Raw genomic sequence first — 14,616 nt, forward strand, 5'->3', positions numbered from 1 at the left:
TTGGGGAGTCAAAACGTCATATGTGCTGACATGTCACAAAATTGTTTGTTGGGCAATTGGGCACCATTTTAAATTTCACATACAAGAACAAGAGCATCAATTTTTTATTTTATTTTTCCTCAGAATGATTTATGCTTTTTTAATTTTATTTTTTCAGTATTTTTTTTCAAATATAAGTTATTTTTTATAGCTTTTTGTCACTTCTTTAACCTAATTAAAAATTATCAAAAATTATATGTTTAGATAAATGCTATACAAATAAACTATCAGAAGCTGCAAAGTACTCAAACATAAATATATATTTAAGAATGATAAATCTAGAGAGACACCTAATTTTAAACCAATTTCCACGATATACTAAAATGGATGACGGTTGATTATATGAACCGAAAACTTTTTGTCAACAACTCACAATCAACCAACTTAGCAAGGTGTAAAATTGGATATGAAAATGAATATGTTTGTAGCATTGTTTGATTTAAGAAATTAAAAGTTACATAAGAACACAATAATAATATATACACAATAAATTTCACAAACTTTTTTCATAATTTTATGAGGTGACAAATGGTGATTAGTGTTATATCACTTTCACATGAAACCAACGTTGACATTAGTTTTATTCTACACTAATCACAATCTACCATCTAGATAATTATGAAATTTGTTGTGATTTTAGACTTATTAATCCCAAAAATGACAATGCACCCTTGAATGAGAAAATAAAAAAATACAACCTGAGAATGTCATAAAAAATATCACAAGATCTATGGAGGGTATGATATTGTACTGAACCTAAAAGGCCTTAAGGTTATTAATTATATTTATACCTCTTAGTAAATCCAATATCTTAAATTTAATGGGACAAGATTTACTTTCAAACTAGTTTGAAAAAAATCTCCACAAATCCACTAACTAGCGATTTATAAGATTATTCACGTATAATATTTAAATAAGTCATATGACTTATTTAAAATGTCATTTGAACTCTAAGAGATTGGATAAATGGTTCCTGAGGCCTTCTAATATTTATGAGATCCTGAATTTGAAATCTCTTGCCAACATCTTGGAGCTAACTTCAAGAGATTCCTCCATAAATAACCTGGTATATGTTGAATAGGATGACTACGTACAATTAAAAGAATAGTCAGATACTCAAAGAGATCTAGATACGCTCGTCAACAAAAAAAAATGTGTACACGTGTAGTCCTTTTAATCACCATAGAGTAGGTTGAAAGAAAATCCCTCTAAATCAAATTTGGAGGTAAACCTTTTTCAGTCCAATATCTTATAAATCAAAATGCTAAATTTGCAAGCTTTATTGGAGAGTTCTTGAGTTTCTTACCCTCAAAAACAAAATGCAATTTTGCTTTTAAAGGGTTACTCTTAATTTCGATGAACTCCATAAAACTGACCTGAACCGTCATCAATAGAGCAAACTTCGGCTTCTTTCCCTACATCCATGTCATAGATTATTCTCATTACAAATTGTGCAACGAGACCATGGGGAGATGGTGGCATGGATCCCTAGTAAGTACTTCTTTCTAAGCTTTAAGATTTTCCTCCAAGCCCAAGAGAATTTGCCTAGGATCTTAAAGCCCAAAAGTTTCTATTCCAACTGTGGTCCAAACTGAATGATCTTATGATTGTTACAACATACCAAATATGATTCCTGTTTGTTTTATTGATCCATTCTTTTAATTCTCCAGTCCTCTGCGCTCTTGGAAGGCAATCTCAATCCCATACTAGTTTTGCTTCTCCTGTTCTCAGCCCCACCTCTTCCATAAGAAATCTATGAGGGTATTTTTAACTTGACTGATTATAGAAGGATAGTCGATACCGTATTTTGTTCGCATTGAATTATGTGTGAAAATCTCAAATTAAGTTCAAAAAATATAAAAAATTTCAGATTTTATTTGGGATCAAGAGAATTATTAAAAATAATAATAATTTACTTTGTTCCAATCAAGTATTAGATTAACCAATTTCATGATACAAGAGCCAAAATTATGAAATTACTGAAAGAATTAGTAAAAGGCTTGAAGCTTCAACAATGGAGGTAATACAAATCAGAGAGAAAAATTGGAAAAGAAAACTCTCTGGACTTTTGTATTCAAGCATAATTAATCTCAAGCACATACATCACAATATATAGCTTACAACGGTTTCTAGAAAGATCCAATCTAACAAACTCTAACAACCTAATGATAGTTGTACATAGAAATATCTCCAAAATATCTAAAACAAACTTTATGCAAATATCTAAAGCAAGTCGGTTGAAAACAGAGCAAGTCAAGTTGTGCTTCAATGAGGAAGACCAGCTCCATAAAGTGACACCATATTCAGCCTTGAATAAGTCATGCCTTATCATTTAGACAAACATCATCGTTTTTGACTTCTTAGCAACATATTTGAAAACTAGCCGTTAGCCAATTCTTTAATTCTATCTTCATCCCCCCTCAAAACCTTGGGCACCACAGTGAACAAGATTTTGGAATAAAGAATCTGGAAACGATGCGTGGGCAAACTCTTGGTAAAAATGTCAGCCAGTTGATCAACCGTAGAAATATATTTAATTTGAAGATCCCGGCGAAGAACCCATTCACAAACAAAATGATAGTCAACTTCAACATGCTTTGTGCGAGCATGAAAAACAGGGTTCGAGGCAATAGCTAAGGCAGAGACGTTATCACACCAGATTTTGGGAGGAATTGCAAGATAGATGCCCAAATCGCGAAGAACCTGATGAAGCCAACAAAGTTCAGCAACCGTGAAAGCCAGAGCACGGTACTCAGACTCTGTAGAGGACCTAGAAACTATGAGCTATTTCTTAGCACTCCAAGTGATGGGGTTATAACCCAAATACACAATGAAACCCTCGTGGAACAGCAATCATGAGGATCACCAGCCCAATCGGAATCAAAGAAGGCAAACAGACAAAGAGGTCTAGGTTGAAGAAGAACACCAAAATGTTAAGTGCCAACCAGGTAACGCAGAATACGTTTCGCAACGACAAGATGAACATCCGTAGGAAAGGACATAAATTGGCACACTTGATGAACGGCAAAGCTTAAATCTGGTATAGTGAAAGTGAGATAGTGCAGTGAGCCAACCAAACTACAATAAATGCGAGGATCAAGAAGAATAGAGCCTTCATCTGGAACAAGACGAACATGGGGAACACAAGGTGTTTTGGCAGGCTTGGAATGAAGCATATCATGCGTGGTGAGAAGATCAGTGATGTATTTAGCCTGATTGATGAAAAGCCCCTTAGGTGAACGATGGATGTGAAGACCAAGGAAGAAATGCAAATCACCCAAGTCCTGCAACTCAAAAATTTGGCTTAACTGGGCAATAAGAGATTGGAGAAAAACATGAGAGTTACCAGTAAGGATGATATCATCCAAGTAAACGAGTAGATACACAAGAATCTTGTTATACCGAAGAATAAACAGAGAGGAGTCAGCCTGAGAGGATTCAAACCCCATGTGAAGAAGTTGAGTAATGAGTAGAAAATCTCTCAAACTAGGCACGTGGAGCCTGTTTCAAACCATATAGAAATTTTTGAAGTTTGCAAACATGAGATGAGAATCTGGGATCAACATAACCCGAGGGCTGGACCATGTAAACAGTCTCCTTGAGATAACCATGCAAGAAGGCATTTCGTACATCAAGCTGCTTTAAGGGCCAATTGAACTAGACAGCAAGAGATAAAATAATCCTCACAGTGGGTGGCTTAATGACAAGGCTAAACATCTCATCAAAATCCACACCAAATTGTTGATGGAAGCCTTTGGCCACAAGTCTGGCTTTGTAATGACTGATGGAGCATTCACTATTGCGCTTCAGTTTATAGACCCACTTGCATCCCACAACATTCTGACTGTGATGAGAAGGAACAAGGATCTAAGTACCCTGCCTTTGAAGAGCCTCAAATTCTTCATCTATGGCTTGGCACCACTGAGGATGTTACACTGCAATTTTGAAGCTTGGAGGCTCCAATTCTAAATAGTCAATCTAAGTTGTAAAAGCCTGAGCAGCAGTGAAGGCCTTAGGTCTAGAAATACCATTTTTAGATCGAGTGATCATTGGATGAGTGTTGGTGGTTAGAACTAAAGGTAGAGGGGTAGGTGTGGGATCAGAAGTAGGGGCAGACTTAAAAGAAGAAGGGGAAGCAGGAGGCTGAGAAAGAGGGTTTAAAGAGGAGATAGGTGTAGGAGTATGAGATGGAACCTGAGACTGATCTATGTGAGAAAGAATAAATGTAGAGTCTAGAGTGGGCCGAGTACAAGACTTAAGTGATGTGATTGGAGATAGAGGTGTAGGATGAGATGTGGGTGTGGACTGGCAAGTATGAGATGAATGCCAAAGAGAAGAAGAGAGTGAACTAGATGAGGAAGGTGAATGCTCATGAAACAAAAACTCAAATTCATTAAACAAAACATGTCTAGTGATGTATATTCTGTTAGTTGAAGCGTTAAGGCAAATATATCCCTTGGAGTATGTTGGACAACCAAGAAATAAACAGGGTTTAGTGTGTGGTTGAAGTTTATGAGAGTTGTAAGGGCAAAGCAAGGGAAAACATGTGCAACCAAAAATCATAAGGTGACTTATATCAGGTTTAGACTTGTATAACACTTCCCAAGGTGACAGATTGTTTAGAACAGAAGTAGGGAGTCTATTGATAATGTGTGTAGCTACAAAAATGGCATAAGACCAATAGAAAATGGGAAGATTAGAATGAGACAGCATAGTAAGTGCACACTCCACAAGATGTTTGTGTTTTCTCTCTGCTACACCATTTTGTTGTGGTGTGTGTGGACAGGAAAGTTGATGAGTGATACCTTGTGTTGAGCAGAAGTCATTGAAAGCATTGGAGGTAAACTCTCCACCACAATCTGTTCTCAAAATCTTGATTTTATGATTAAGCAAATTTTCTACTATGGCTTTGAAATACTTAAAAATAGTAAAGACATCAGATTTGAATTTTAGCAAGTAAAGCCAAGTGAATTTAGTAAAGTCATCAACAAACACTAAGTAGTATTTGTAATCATTGATTGAGACAACAGGAGTAGGGCCCCATACATCACTGTGAACAAGTTTAAGAGATCTAGAAGACTTAAAGATAGAATCCTTGAAAGGTAATTGACACATTTTACCACTGAGATAATGTTTATAGTGTGTTACAACAGAGTTTTTATTGAGCACAGTATCTAAAATAACAGATTTATTAGAAACAAATGAACACAAAGTAGAGTGAAGAACACTATCACTGGGGTGGCCTAGTCTATGATGCCACAACAACATATCAAATGATTTCTGAGCATGGAGAGCATGATTAGAATGAGATTGAGACTATAAAGAAGGAGATGGAGCTTGGACAGATTTTGAGTAGATTGGATAGAGGCCATTCTTACTCAAGCCCTTGTATAGGGTTCTCCCCGTAGGAATATCCTGGATAAGGAATTTGTGTGCATCAAAATAACATAAGCAATTATTATGGAGACAAAGTTTGTGTACAAAAAGAAGATTAGATGCAATTCTAGGTACATGGAGCACATTTCTTACTTGAAAATTATGAAATTTGGTATGGAGAGAGGAATTACCTATATGGTTAATGGGAAGAGATTGACCATTACTAACAGCTATCTGATCAGACCCTTTATATTGAGATTAACTGGTCTGATTGTTGAGGTTTACAGTGATATGATCTGAGGCCCCCGAATCAATAAGCCATGGATTTGAGTTGCCAAGAATTGCAGTATTGGATGCTGTTGCCATGGCAGCCAACTTAGTTGGTGGATTCTAGCATTGATAAGCAAAATCCATTCTATGATAGCAATCTAGGCCTGTATGACCCATCTTACCATAGATTTGGCATTGTGGACGAGTATTCTTAAGCTTATTAGTTTGATGTTGTGGCTGATGCTGTGATAAAAAATTAGCATTGTTGTAGAAGCCTGAATTTCCACCATTGCTGCCTTGAGAGTTGTAGAAGCTTGAATTTCCACCACTGCTGCCTTGAGAGTGAGGTGAGTAGTTGTGTGACCTACCACCACCACCACCTCTACCTCTATTATAATGGTTTCTTCCTCTTCCTCTTGCAGATCCTTGATTCAGGTACATATTAGACTGTGAGTTGCCTCCATTACCATTTGGCTTAAAGTTAGAAGCATACATTGCAAGAGAATGTGGAATAGAGTCTAAAACTTCCATCATAGCTTGTTCTTCACTCTGAAGCATAATGGAGAGTTGTTCATAGGAGATAGGATCACTTTTGGTATGAATAGCAGAATAGAAGTGTGCGAACTCCTTAGGTAGACCTCTGAGGACTATACAAATCAGCTCCTCATTATCGACAACAACTCCAATTGCAAGAAGCTTATCTCTAGCAATCTTGATCTTTTGCAGAAAACCATTAACAGATTCATTACCTTTCTTCAAAATTCAAGCTTAAGATTCAGTATATTAGCCCTAGATGTTGATGTGAACCTTCGGTCCAAAGTGTTCCACACCTCCTGAGCATTTGTGATCCCAACAACTAGAGAGAACACCTGAGGTGTTAATGTTGAGATAATCAAAGAAAGAAGAGCCTTATCTCTTATCCTTCATGATTGATAGTTTGGATTCACTGCAGTGGTTGGATTGCCCTGAGTATCAAGTAAGAAGGGACATGGTGGTGAAATTGAGCCATCAATGTGCTCAATCAAAGAGTAGGCTTCAAGGATAGTCACCAATTGCTGCTTCCATGGAATATAATTGGTGTAGTCAAGTTTTATGGACATTAGGTTTGACATATTGGAAAGAAGTAATAGTGGTGAAGGAGACTGAGTAGAAGTGACTGTTATGGTAGTTTGTGATGGTGGAGTAGAGCTTGAAGGAGTAGAGGACGCCATGGATTGTGGCTCCAATACCATGAAAGAATTTGTAAAAGACTTGAATCTCCAACAATGGAGGTGATACGAAACAGAGAGAAAAATTGGAAAAGAAAACTCTCTGAACTTTTGTATTCAAGCACAATTAATCTCATGCACATACATCGCAATATATAGCTTACAACGGTTTCTAGAAAGATCCAATCTAACAAACTCTAACAACCTAATGACAGCTGTAAATAGAATATCTCCAAAATATCTAAAACAAACTTTATACAAATATCTAAAGCAAGTCGGTTGAAAGCAGAGGTTGAAAACAAAGCAAGTCAAGCCGTGCTTCAATGAGGAAGAATAGCTCCATAAAGTGACACCGTTTTCAGCCTTGAATAAGTCATGCCTTATCATTTAGACAAACGTCATTGTTTTGATTTCTCAGCAACATATTTGAAAACTAGCCGTTAGCCAATTCTTTACCAAAATCCAAACTAAAATGAAATGTTAAATTTCAAGGGGTCATTTCAATAAATCTCAAGGGAGGGTGCTCTAATTTTTACCCCCCCCCCCCCCCCCCCAAAAAAAAACTCCAAATTTGTAATACATCCCTTGTATGGATTATTATATTCCAAAATCTAAACTAACATGAAATTTTGAAATTTCAAATCCCATTCTACTCCGATTTCTAAAAAGAGAGTAATATCAAATAATCCAAATGCATGCAAGACTGAATATAAACAAAAAGAGCAATCACCAAAATGAGAAATACGCATAAAAATCAAACCCCAAACAACCACAAATCCTCACAAGAAAAACCATAAAACTGTGACCTTTGATTACTGTAATTTTTTTTTTTTTTTTCTAAAAGAGCAAAGTAAGAATTTATAGCATGAAAACGTAGCCATGATTTGATCCATCTTCAGCTATAATTAACAAAATCAAAGAAAAATGGAAGTGATAAAATTGAAATGAATTTTTATAAGTAACGCTAAAAGAAAACATGCGTCTACCCTTGTACTGAATTCTAGCATTTTAAAATTAGTGTGCAACAAGTGAGTCAAATTGAAAGTAATATCTTCATTTGAACTAGCATAAAATTAAGAAATTACATTAGCCATGGACAAAAATTCAGCAACGCAGAGTTCAAACATCAAGCTATACGAATGTTCCAATGTTGTTATTTTTTTAATGAGAAATTACATAAAAATGCCTATGATTCACACCTTATTTCATATTAGGTCCCAGGTTTTTAATTTTGAAAATTAAAGTTCAAAACTTATGAAACTGTTTCAATTTGAAGCCCCTTTTCATATCCATTATTCATTTTTATTATTCTGGAAAATAACAAAGTAGAGGGAAAAAAGAGAAATCGTTAATAAAATTTTGTGTTTCGCCTAGGTAACTAGATTGATTTTATTTTTTTATGGCAACCACTTTCTCCTCTAAACTAGACTTTGTGTTTGTTTGAGAATAGCTTATTTAGCTAAAATTGAAAACTTTTTGCTGAAAGTACCGTAAATAAAGTTAAAATGTAGCTAAAATAGTATAGTGAGACTCATGAATAATACTAAAAAGTGCAATGAGATCCATGAATAGTTGCAAATATAAGCTGAATAGTTGAAAAAAAAAAACTAACTTTTTAAGCCAATGCCAAACGCACACTTTGGGTTTGTTTGGATACCGATTATTGTTGAAAACTGAAAACGCTGTAGTAAAATAATTTTTAAATGTATAAATAGTGTCGCGAGACCTAGTTTTAAAGTTAAAGTTGCTGAATTTTAAACTTGTGGGTCCCGTGAACAATGCACATGACCCATAGAAATTAAACCCAAACACGCAATGACCACTAAAAAACGCTATCCAAACATATACTTTATCTCTCAAAAAAAAAAAGTTATCCCTCTACCTTGTTGTCCACCATGTGTTTGTTTGGAGGGATTTTAAAAAAAGAAGGTGTCTTATTAAAAAGTTAACTGGAAATAAACCAAACCCTTTCAAGAATTGTCGGAGCCCTATACCTACATCAGTACTAGGTGTCCATGCAATCTAGGAGTAGTGCATGTGATAATTAGGTTAAAATGAGATTATATTAATGTTAGTTGTTACCATCGCGGATTATTGGTCACTTTACAAGTATAAATACTTGTGTAGTATGAAAGGGCAAGGGCTGAAATTCAAGTTTTTAGAAGAAAGATTTACACTCATATACACTTAGATTAGCCTTGAGAAAAATTTCTATATTAAAAAAAAAATGTTAGTTGTTAGTCATTTACTACCCGCACACACTTGGGCCCATTTACATTGATTGCATCAATGGCTAACTTAATTAGCCGAATGAGGCTAAACATGCATGGAAGGAATGATTAACAAGGAAAACCTCGTAAGAAATAAGGTGAAAAACCAGCACATAAATCCTCTGCTCCCAGATGTTGCACTTGCAAGATCACAAGAAAATATTATACATTTTCTTGACTGCAAAATATGCTCACTAGTTTTTCTTTCTGCAAAAATACGACTCCCGATGACAAACTGCCGTTAATAAGAGCCTAAAAGAAACGTCATCAGAATCTGCACACTCAAAAGCAAAAATATGATAACGACGTTTCTTTCTTCTTTTAGTTAATCATTTTCCTATTTCTCTGTCTACGTACGTTTGTTTGTCTGTCTAACAATATATTTGCTCTCTCACTCGCTGCTCATACTGTGCCTTTACGTTTTCTTCACCTTTTTTATTTTTTTATTTCTCTGTCTAAGCTCTTGTTTTTTCTCTTGTACTAGCTGTATTTCTTAGATCACATGTACATTGTTCTCTACTTTCATTCCTGCTGAACTAATACAGCTATCTTTAGCTTCAGAGGTCCTACTTTCTTGGGTGTTTTGAACAGAAGCTGGCCAGTAAAGCAGATTTGAGGCATTAAGATCATGGGTTGGTTTTTATTTTCTATTGTGTTGGTTTCATTATGTTCAATGGTGTGCACAGTGAGTGGCATTGGTGCCAACTGGGGTACACAGTGCAGTTACCCTCTGCCTCCAGATACTGTAGTGAAGTTGCTGAAGGATAATGAGTTTCGAAGGGTTAAGCTTTTTGATGCAGATTATGATGCATTGAGAGCTCTAGGTAAATCTAGGATAGAGGTCATGTTTGGGATTTCTAATGATATGCTTCCATCCATGGCCAGTAGTGTGAAAGCTGTAGGGAATTAACACAAAAATTCCCAAACATGTGAGGGGAAAAAGAAAAAAAAAAACACGTTAAAGAAAAATAATCACACGTATAAGACAGTATTTACGTGGTTCAGTAATTTGCCTGCGTTCATGGAGTTGCAAGGATTTTACTATTATCAGGGAAAAAATACAAAGTGCGGTCGTACAGTTTTTCCCTCACTCAAAAACAACAACCAAAAAACCTTAATCACCAAAACAGCGGTTTCTATGTCTTACGCACATGATTTACAATGATCTACAAAACGGGCCAAAATTTTTTCACAATGAGTGCTACGGCTTGGGCCTATCCACTCCTTGGACTAAGCCTAAGAAGCTGCTGAGAATTGGGTTGCCAAAAATGTCTGCACACATATCACCACCAATTATGTCAATATCAGGTGAGCTTCCTTCACTTCCTCTACCTTTTCTCTTGCTAATTACTTCTGCCAGTATTGTAAACATCAATAATTTCCTGTCTACTATTCTTGGTAACTATTAGTACTGCTGTTATACTGTTGAAGCTTTTTTCATTTTTTTTCTTTGAGTGGATTGGTAGAAATATTAACATCCTCAATTCTAGGTAGTCATGTCTAAATTATAAGCTTCTTGTTTGGTAATTGTAAGCATGCTCAGCTTGGTCTGGGTTATAAGTCAGCTAATGCTTATGGGATCACATCCTCTGTAATATCATAAGCCTAATTAAATCACATTACATGCTTGTGCAGCCAATTGCCCAGAATGGAATTCCTTAGAGAATTGCCAATACTTTACACCAAATTGGTTGCATTGTATCTCATATCCCCAACTTGAAGTTGGTAAAACTTCTATTATCTGAAACAGATTATGAGCTTTTAGGTTGAAAGTTGGGGGATCTCGTTCATTTTATTTGACAATTCGGTTAAGTACGCAAGTTGTATGCCTAATTTTTTGAAACAAGAAAGAAAAAGGAAACGAGTGTGACATCTATGCCATGATGCTTTCTCTTCAATTTCAAATGATTCATTGTTTATTGCTTTCTGAAGTTCATGTCTAGTGATATTCGTTTATTCTGGATAAAAACTTATGCTTCAAAAAAACAAAAAATAAATCCTGCCTAACAAGTGACAATTCTGTAATAGCCATATTGAACCCATTGGGTTTCTTACTCTGACTTTTGGTATAATGATAATGCTTCTCTATTCCCTTGTAGAAGAATTCTCACTTTCTGCTAATAATACTGCAAAATGTATCACCATCTTTCCATCTCACCAATGTTCACATGAATCTACAGGTTTGTTGCAGTTGGAAATCAACACTTATTATTGGAAATCTACAATGTAAGCTTTCTCAAAACAACCTTCCTTGCTCTGCAGAACGTCCAAATTGCCCTGATAAAAGCTGGTCTTAGCGGCACAGTAATGGTTACAGTCCCCCTTAACGATGATATGTATGAGAGCTCAACTGGCCTGCCTTCTTTGGTGGTGACTTCCGAGCCGACATACGTGACCAAATGCCTGCCATTGTCAAGTTCTTGATTGACAATAATGGGGTCATTGCCGTGAACATCAATCCATTTATAAGTCTCTACACTGTTCCAAACTTCCCTATTGAGTATGTCTTCTTTGATAAAAAGGCAACACCTATAAACGATGGTGGGAAGACCTATTACAATATGTTCGATGCAAACTATATGCTAAGCGGTTCAACCAAGGTTTTTTGACCCATATATATTGGGCGGGAACGAGACCCCGATGAGACCTGGGATGATTGATGCGTACTTGTATAGTTTGATTGATGAGGATGCTAAGAGCAGTGATCCAGGAAGTTTTGAACGCCACTGGGGGATTTTTAATTGTGATGGGTCAGCAAAATACCAGCTTAATGTGAACTTTGTGGACCGCAAGAGGTGTGTGATGAAGCCATCAGCTAAACTTGATGACCAACAAGCGGCACCAAGTGTGGGATATGACTCTGGACTCGCTGATAGCGCTAGCCATGGTTAAGGTTCTTCCTAAATAGAGGGTTGGGTTAGGTGTGTCTTTTTACTTATAATTCTATCTGTCTGTCTCTATGTCTACGTATAATTCAAAACAATGCTATTTTGGACAATATTTGTGCGTGTTACTGTTTTTATATATTTATAAGATATCAAATATATATAGATATATGTCAATCGATTGGTTTTTTGTTGGAGTTTTAACACTTAAACCGACGAGTGAATCGACCTACATTAGTTTTGGCTAATCGGGAACTGCCAGAAGTAGGTTGAATCGACTGGTTTGGCTTGACTTTGGTGGTTGGAATCTGAATAGCCCTAACATGCCATCACTAAGGGTGACCGTGCCGGCTCAATAGGTGATGCAATTGATGCAATCGTCTAAGGCCCCAAATAAAAGAAGGCCTCAACTTGTAAAAAAAAAATTATATACATAATATATTTATCTATATATTTTAATTAAATTTTTTAAAGTACTTTTATTGGTCAATAAAATGCATTTAAAATGCCCAATAGTAGCCTAAAATGTAGAAGATTAAAAAGGGAAAAAACAAAAATAGTCAAACTTCAGCTAACAAAATTAAATTTAGGCTGGACAACATGTTTTTTGCACAGTTGCGCACTGCACAGCAACACAGACTGAACAGTTGCGCACTGCACACTGTACAGGCTGCATATAGCCCAGTGGCCCACAGTCATAGGACAACACGTTTTCTTACTTTATCAATTATTATAAATTATTATACCAATTAATAATTTGATGTGTATCATATCAACTCATTTTGTATTATAGTGACACTAATTTATTGAACCATGTAATAAATTAATTTTTATTTGAAAAAGAAAGGTTAAGTGGATCAGCTATATTAAAATTAAAATCAACAAAATCTTATTTAAGGTCTACTATGTCACAAGAAAGATTAAGTGGATTAGCTATATTATCAATTGAAAAAGAGATGTTAGAGGAACTTAAATACAAAAACTTAATTAGTAATTTTGCATCTCAAAATGCAAGAAAAATAGATTTTAAATAAAAAAAAATTCAAAATATATATTATTTGATTAATATTTAAATATAAAAAAGACCCTACTTAAAATTTTCGCTTAAAGCCTCCAAAGTTGTTGAGCCGGCCCTAGGGAGGAGTATTAATTTGCAATTCCTTAATAGTCATGCCATTTGAATTTTACTTAATCAGGGTATAAGATTTAAGCAATGTTAGAGAAAATTTTTTTACAGGTTTTTGCCCAAATTATGATAATATCAACAATGAGCCAATATGAAAGTGATGTCGTTTTACAATGTGTTTTGGAAGTTTAGAGGGATGGGAGAGTAAAGGGTTATCCATTTTCATTGTTTAAATGTTTTAAAAATTAAGTAGCAGTAGAAAATATATTGATGTCCTTTGTTTGGAGACTTTAAAAATTATAATAGGTTCATGAGAATGAAAGGAAATAATAAGTCATCATATGATTATAAAATTAAATAAAAAAAGAAGAAGAAGAAGAAGACATCATATACATTTATAAGTAAACCAATTTTTTGTTCAATTTAAAGAAATAGATATAAACGACATCACAAGGGAAAGCTTGTTAATTTTTTTAAAAAAATATAATTTGAATCCCACTCCCTAAGATTTAGGGTAAATTACACTATACTTCCTTAAATTATACTATGGAAATTTTTTTGCACCCTTAACTTTCATAATGTGTTATTACCACCGTAAACTATAAATTGTGTTTATCTTTGCACCCCACTGTTAATTGGGCTATTAACTTGGACGATACTACGTGAAAAAACTCAATTGTCCATCTTCTTAATCCCTTAAAATTTAAAAATAAAGGAGAAATTACATTTTAACACCCTATATAATGCTTTTGATTATATTTTGCACCATAAACTTTGGTTTTTTGCCCAAGATGACAACAAAATTGACAGCATGGTGTAAAGTGTAACACAAGTTATAATTTGGGGTGTTAACTGTGCATTCTGAGAGTTTAGAGTATAAAGTATATCCTGAAGTACAGTTTAAAATGATTAAGTGTAATTACCCCCAGAATTTAAGATGAAAAGTTTGGAGGATTATCTTACCCCTCAAACACTTTGCTCTCTCATTTTAAATTACATCCAAATTAGGCAATTAAACAACTCTATCCTGTTGGTAGTATTCTCATTGTCCTCCTTTCATCCAAATTTATTGTTGGAGCACTAACATTTGGTATACTATATGCTAAATTTTTAGCATTTAGCACACCAAAAACCATGCTTCACAAGACGTGTCAAATCTCAAATTTTTTTAGAGCATACTACAATACCCTTCTACTATAGCATGTTAAAAAATGAGGCTTATTAGCAATAGCAACCAGAATCGTAGAAAATATTATATTTTAATTTTACCATCTAAATAGTTATTTCATTTATTATACAATCCCACTTTACAATATAACCAACACCTCAATTTTTATTTTTAGATATGATACCTTAAAATAATATAAACAACTCAATAAAAGTAATATATTCCTACAGTAAAAATAATATATCCTTGGTGGCCTAAGCCGCACCCATGTTGC

General features: G+C 34.9%; 1 pseudogene; it reads left to right on the plus strand.

Moving 5' to 3' along the window:
• Positions 1 to 9,736: 9,736 nt before the first annotated feature.
• LOC142641984 (glucan endo-1,3-beta-glucosidase 6-like) lies at positions 9,737 to 12,090 on the plus strand (annotated as a pseudogene).
• The last annotated feature ends 2,526 nt before the right edge of the window (positions 12,091 to 14,616 follow it).

Source organism: Castanea sativa, chromosome 7 (assembly GCF_040712315.1).
Source record: "Castanea sativa cultivar Marrone di Chiusa Pesio chromosome 7, ASM4071231v1".
Classification (NCBI taxonomy): Eukaryota; Viridiplantae; Streptophyta; class Magnoliopsida; order Fagales; family Fagaceae; genus Castanea; species Castanea sativa.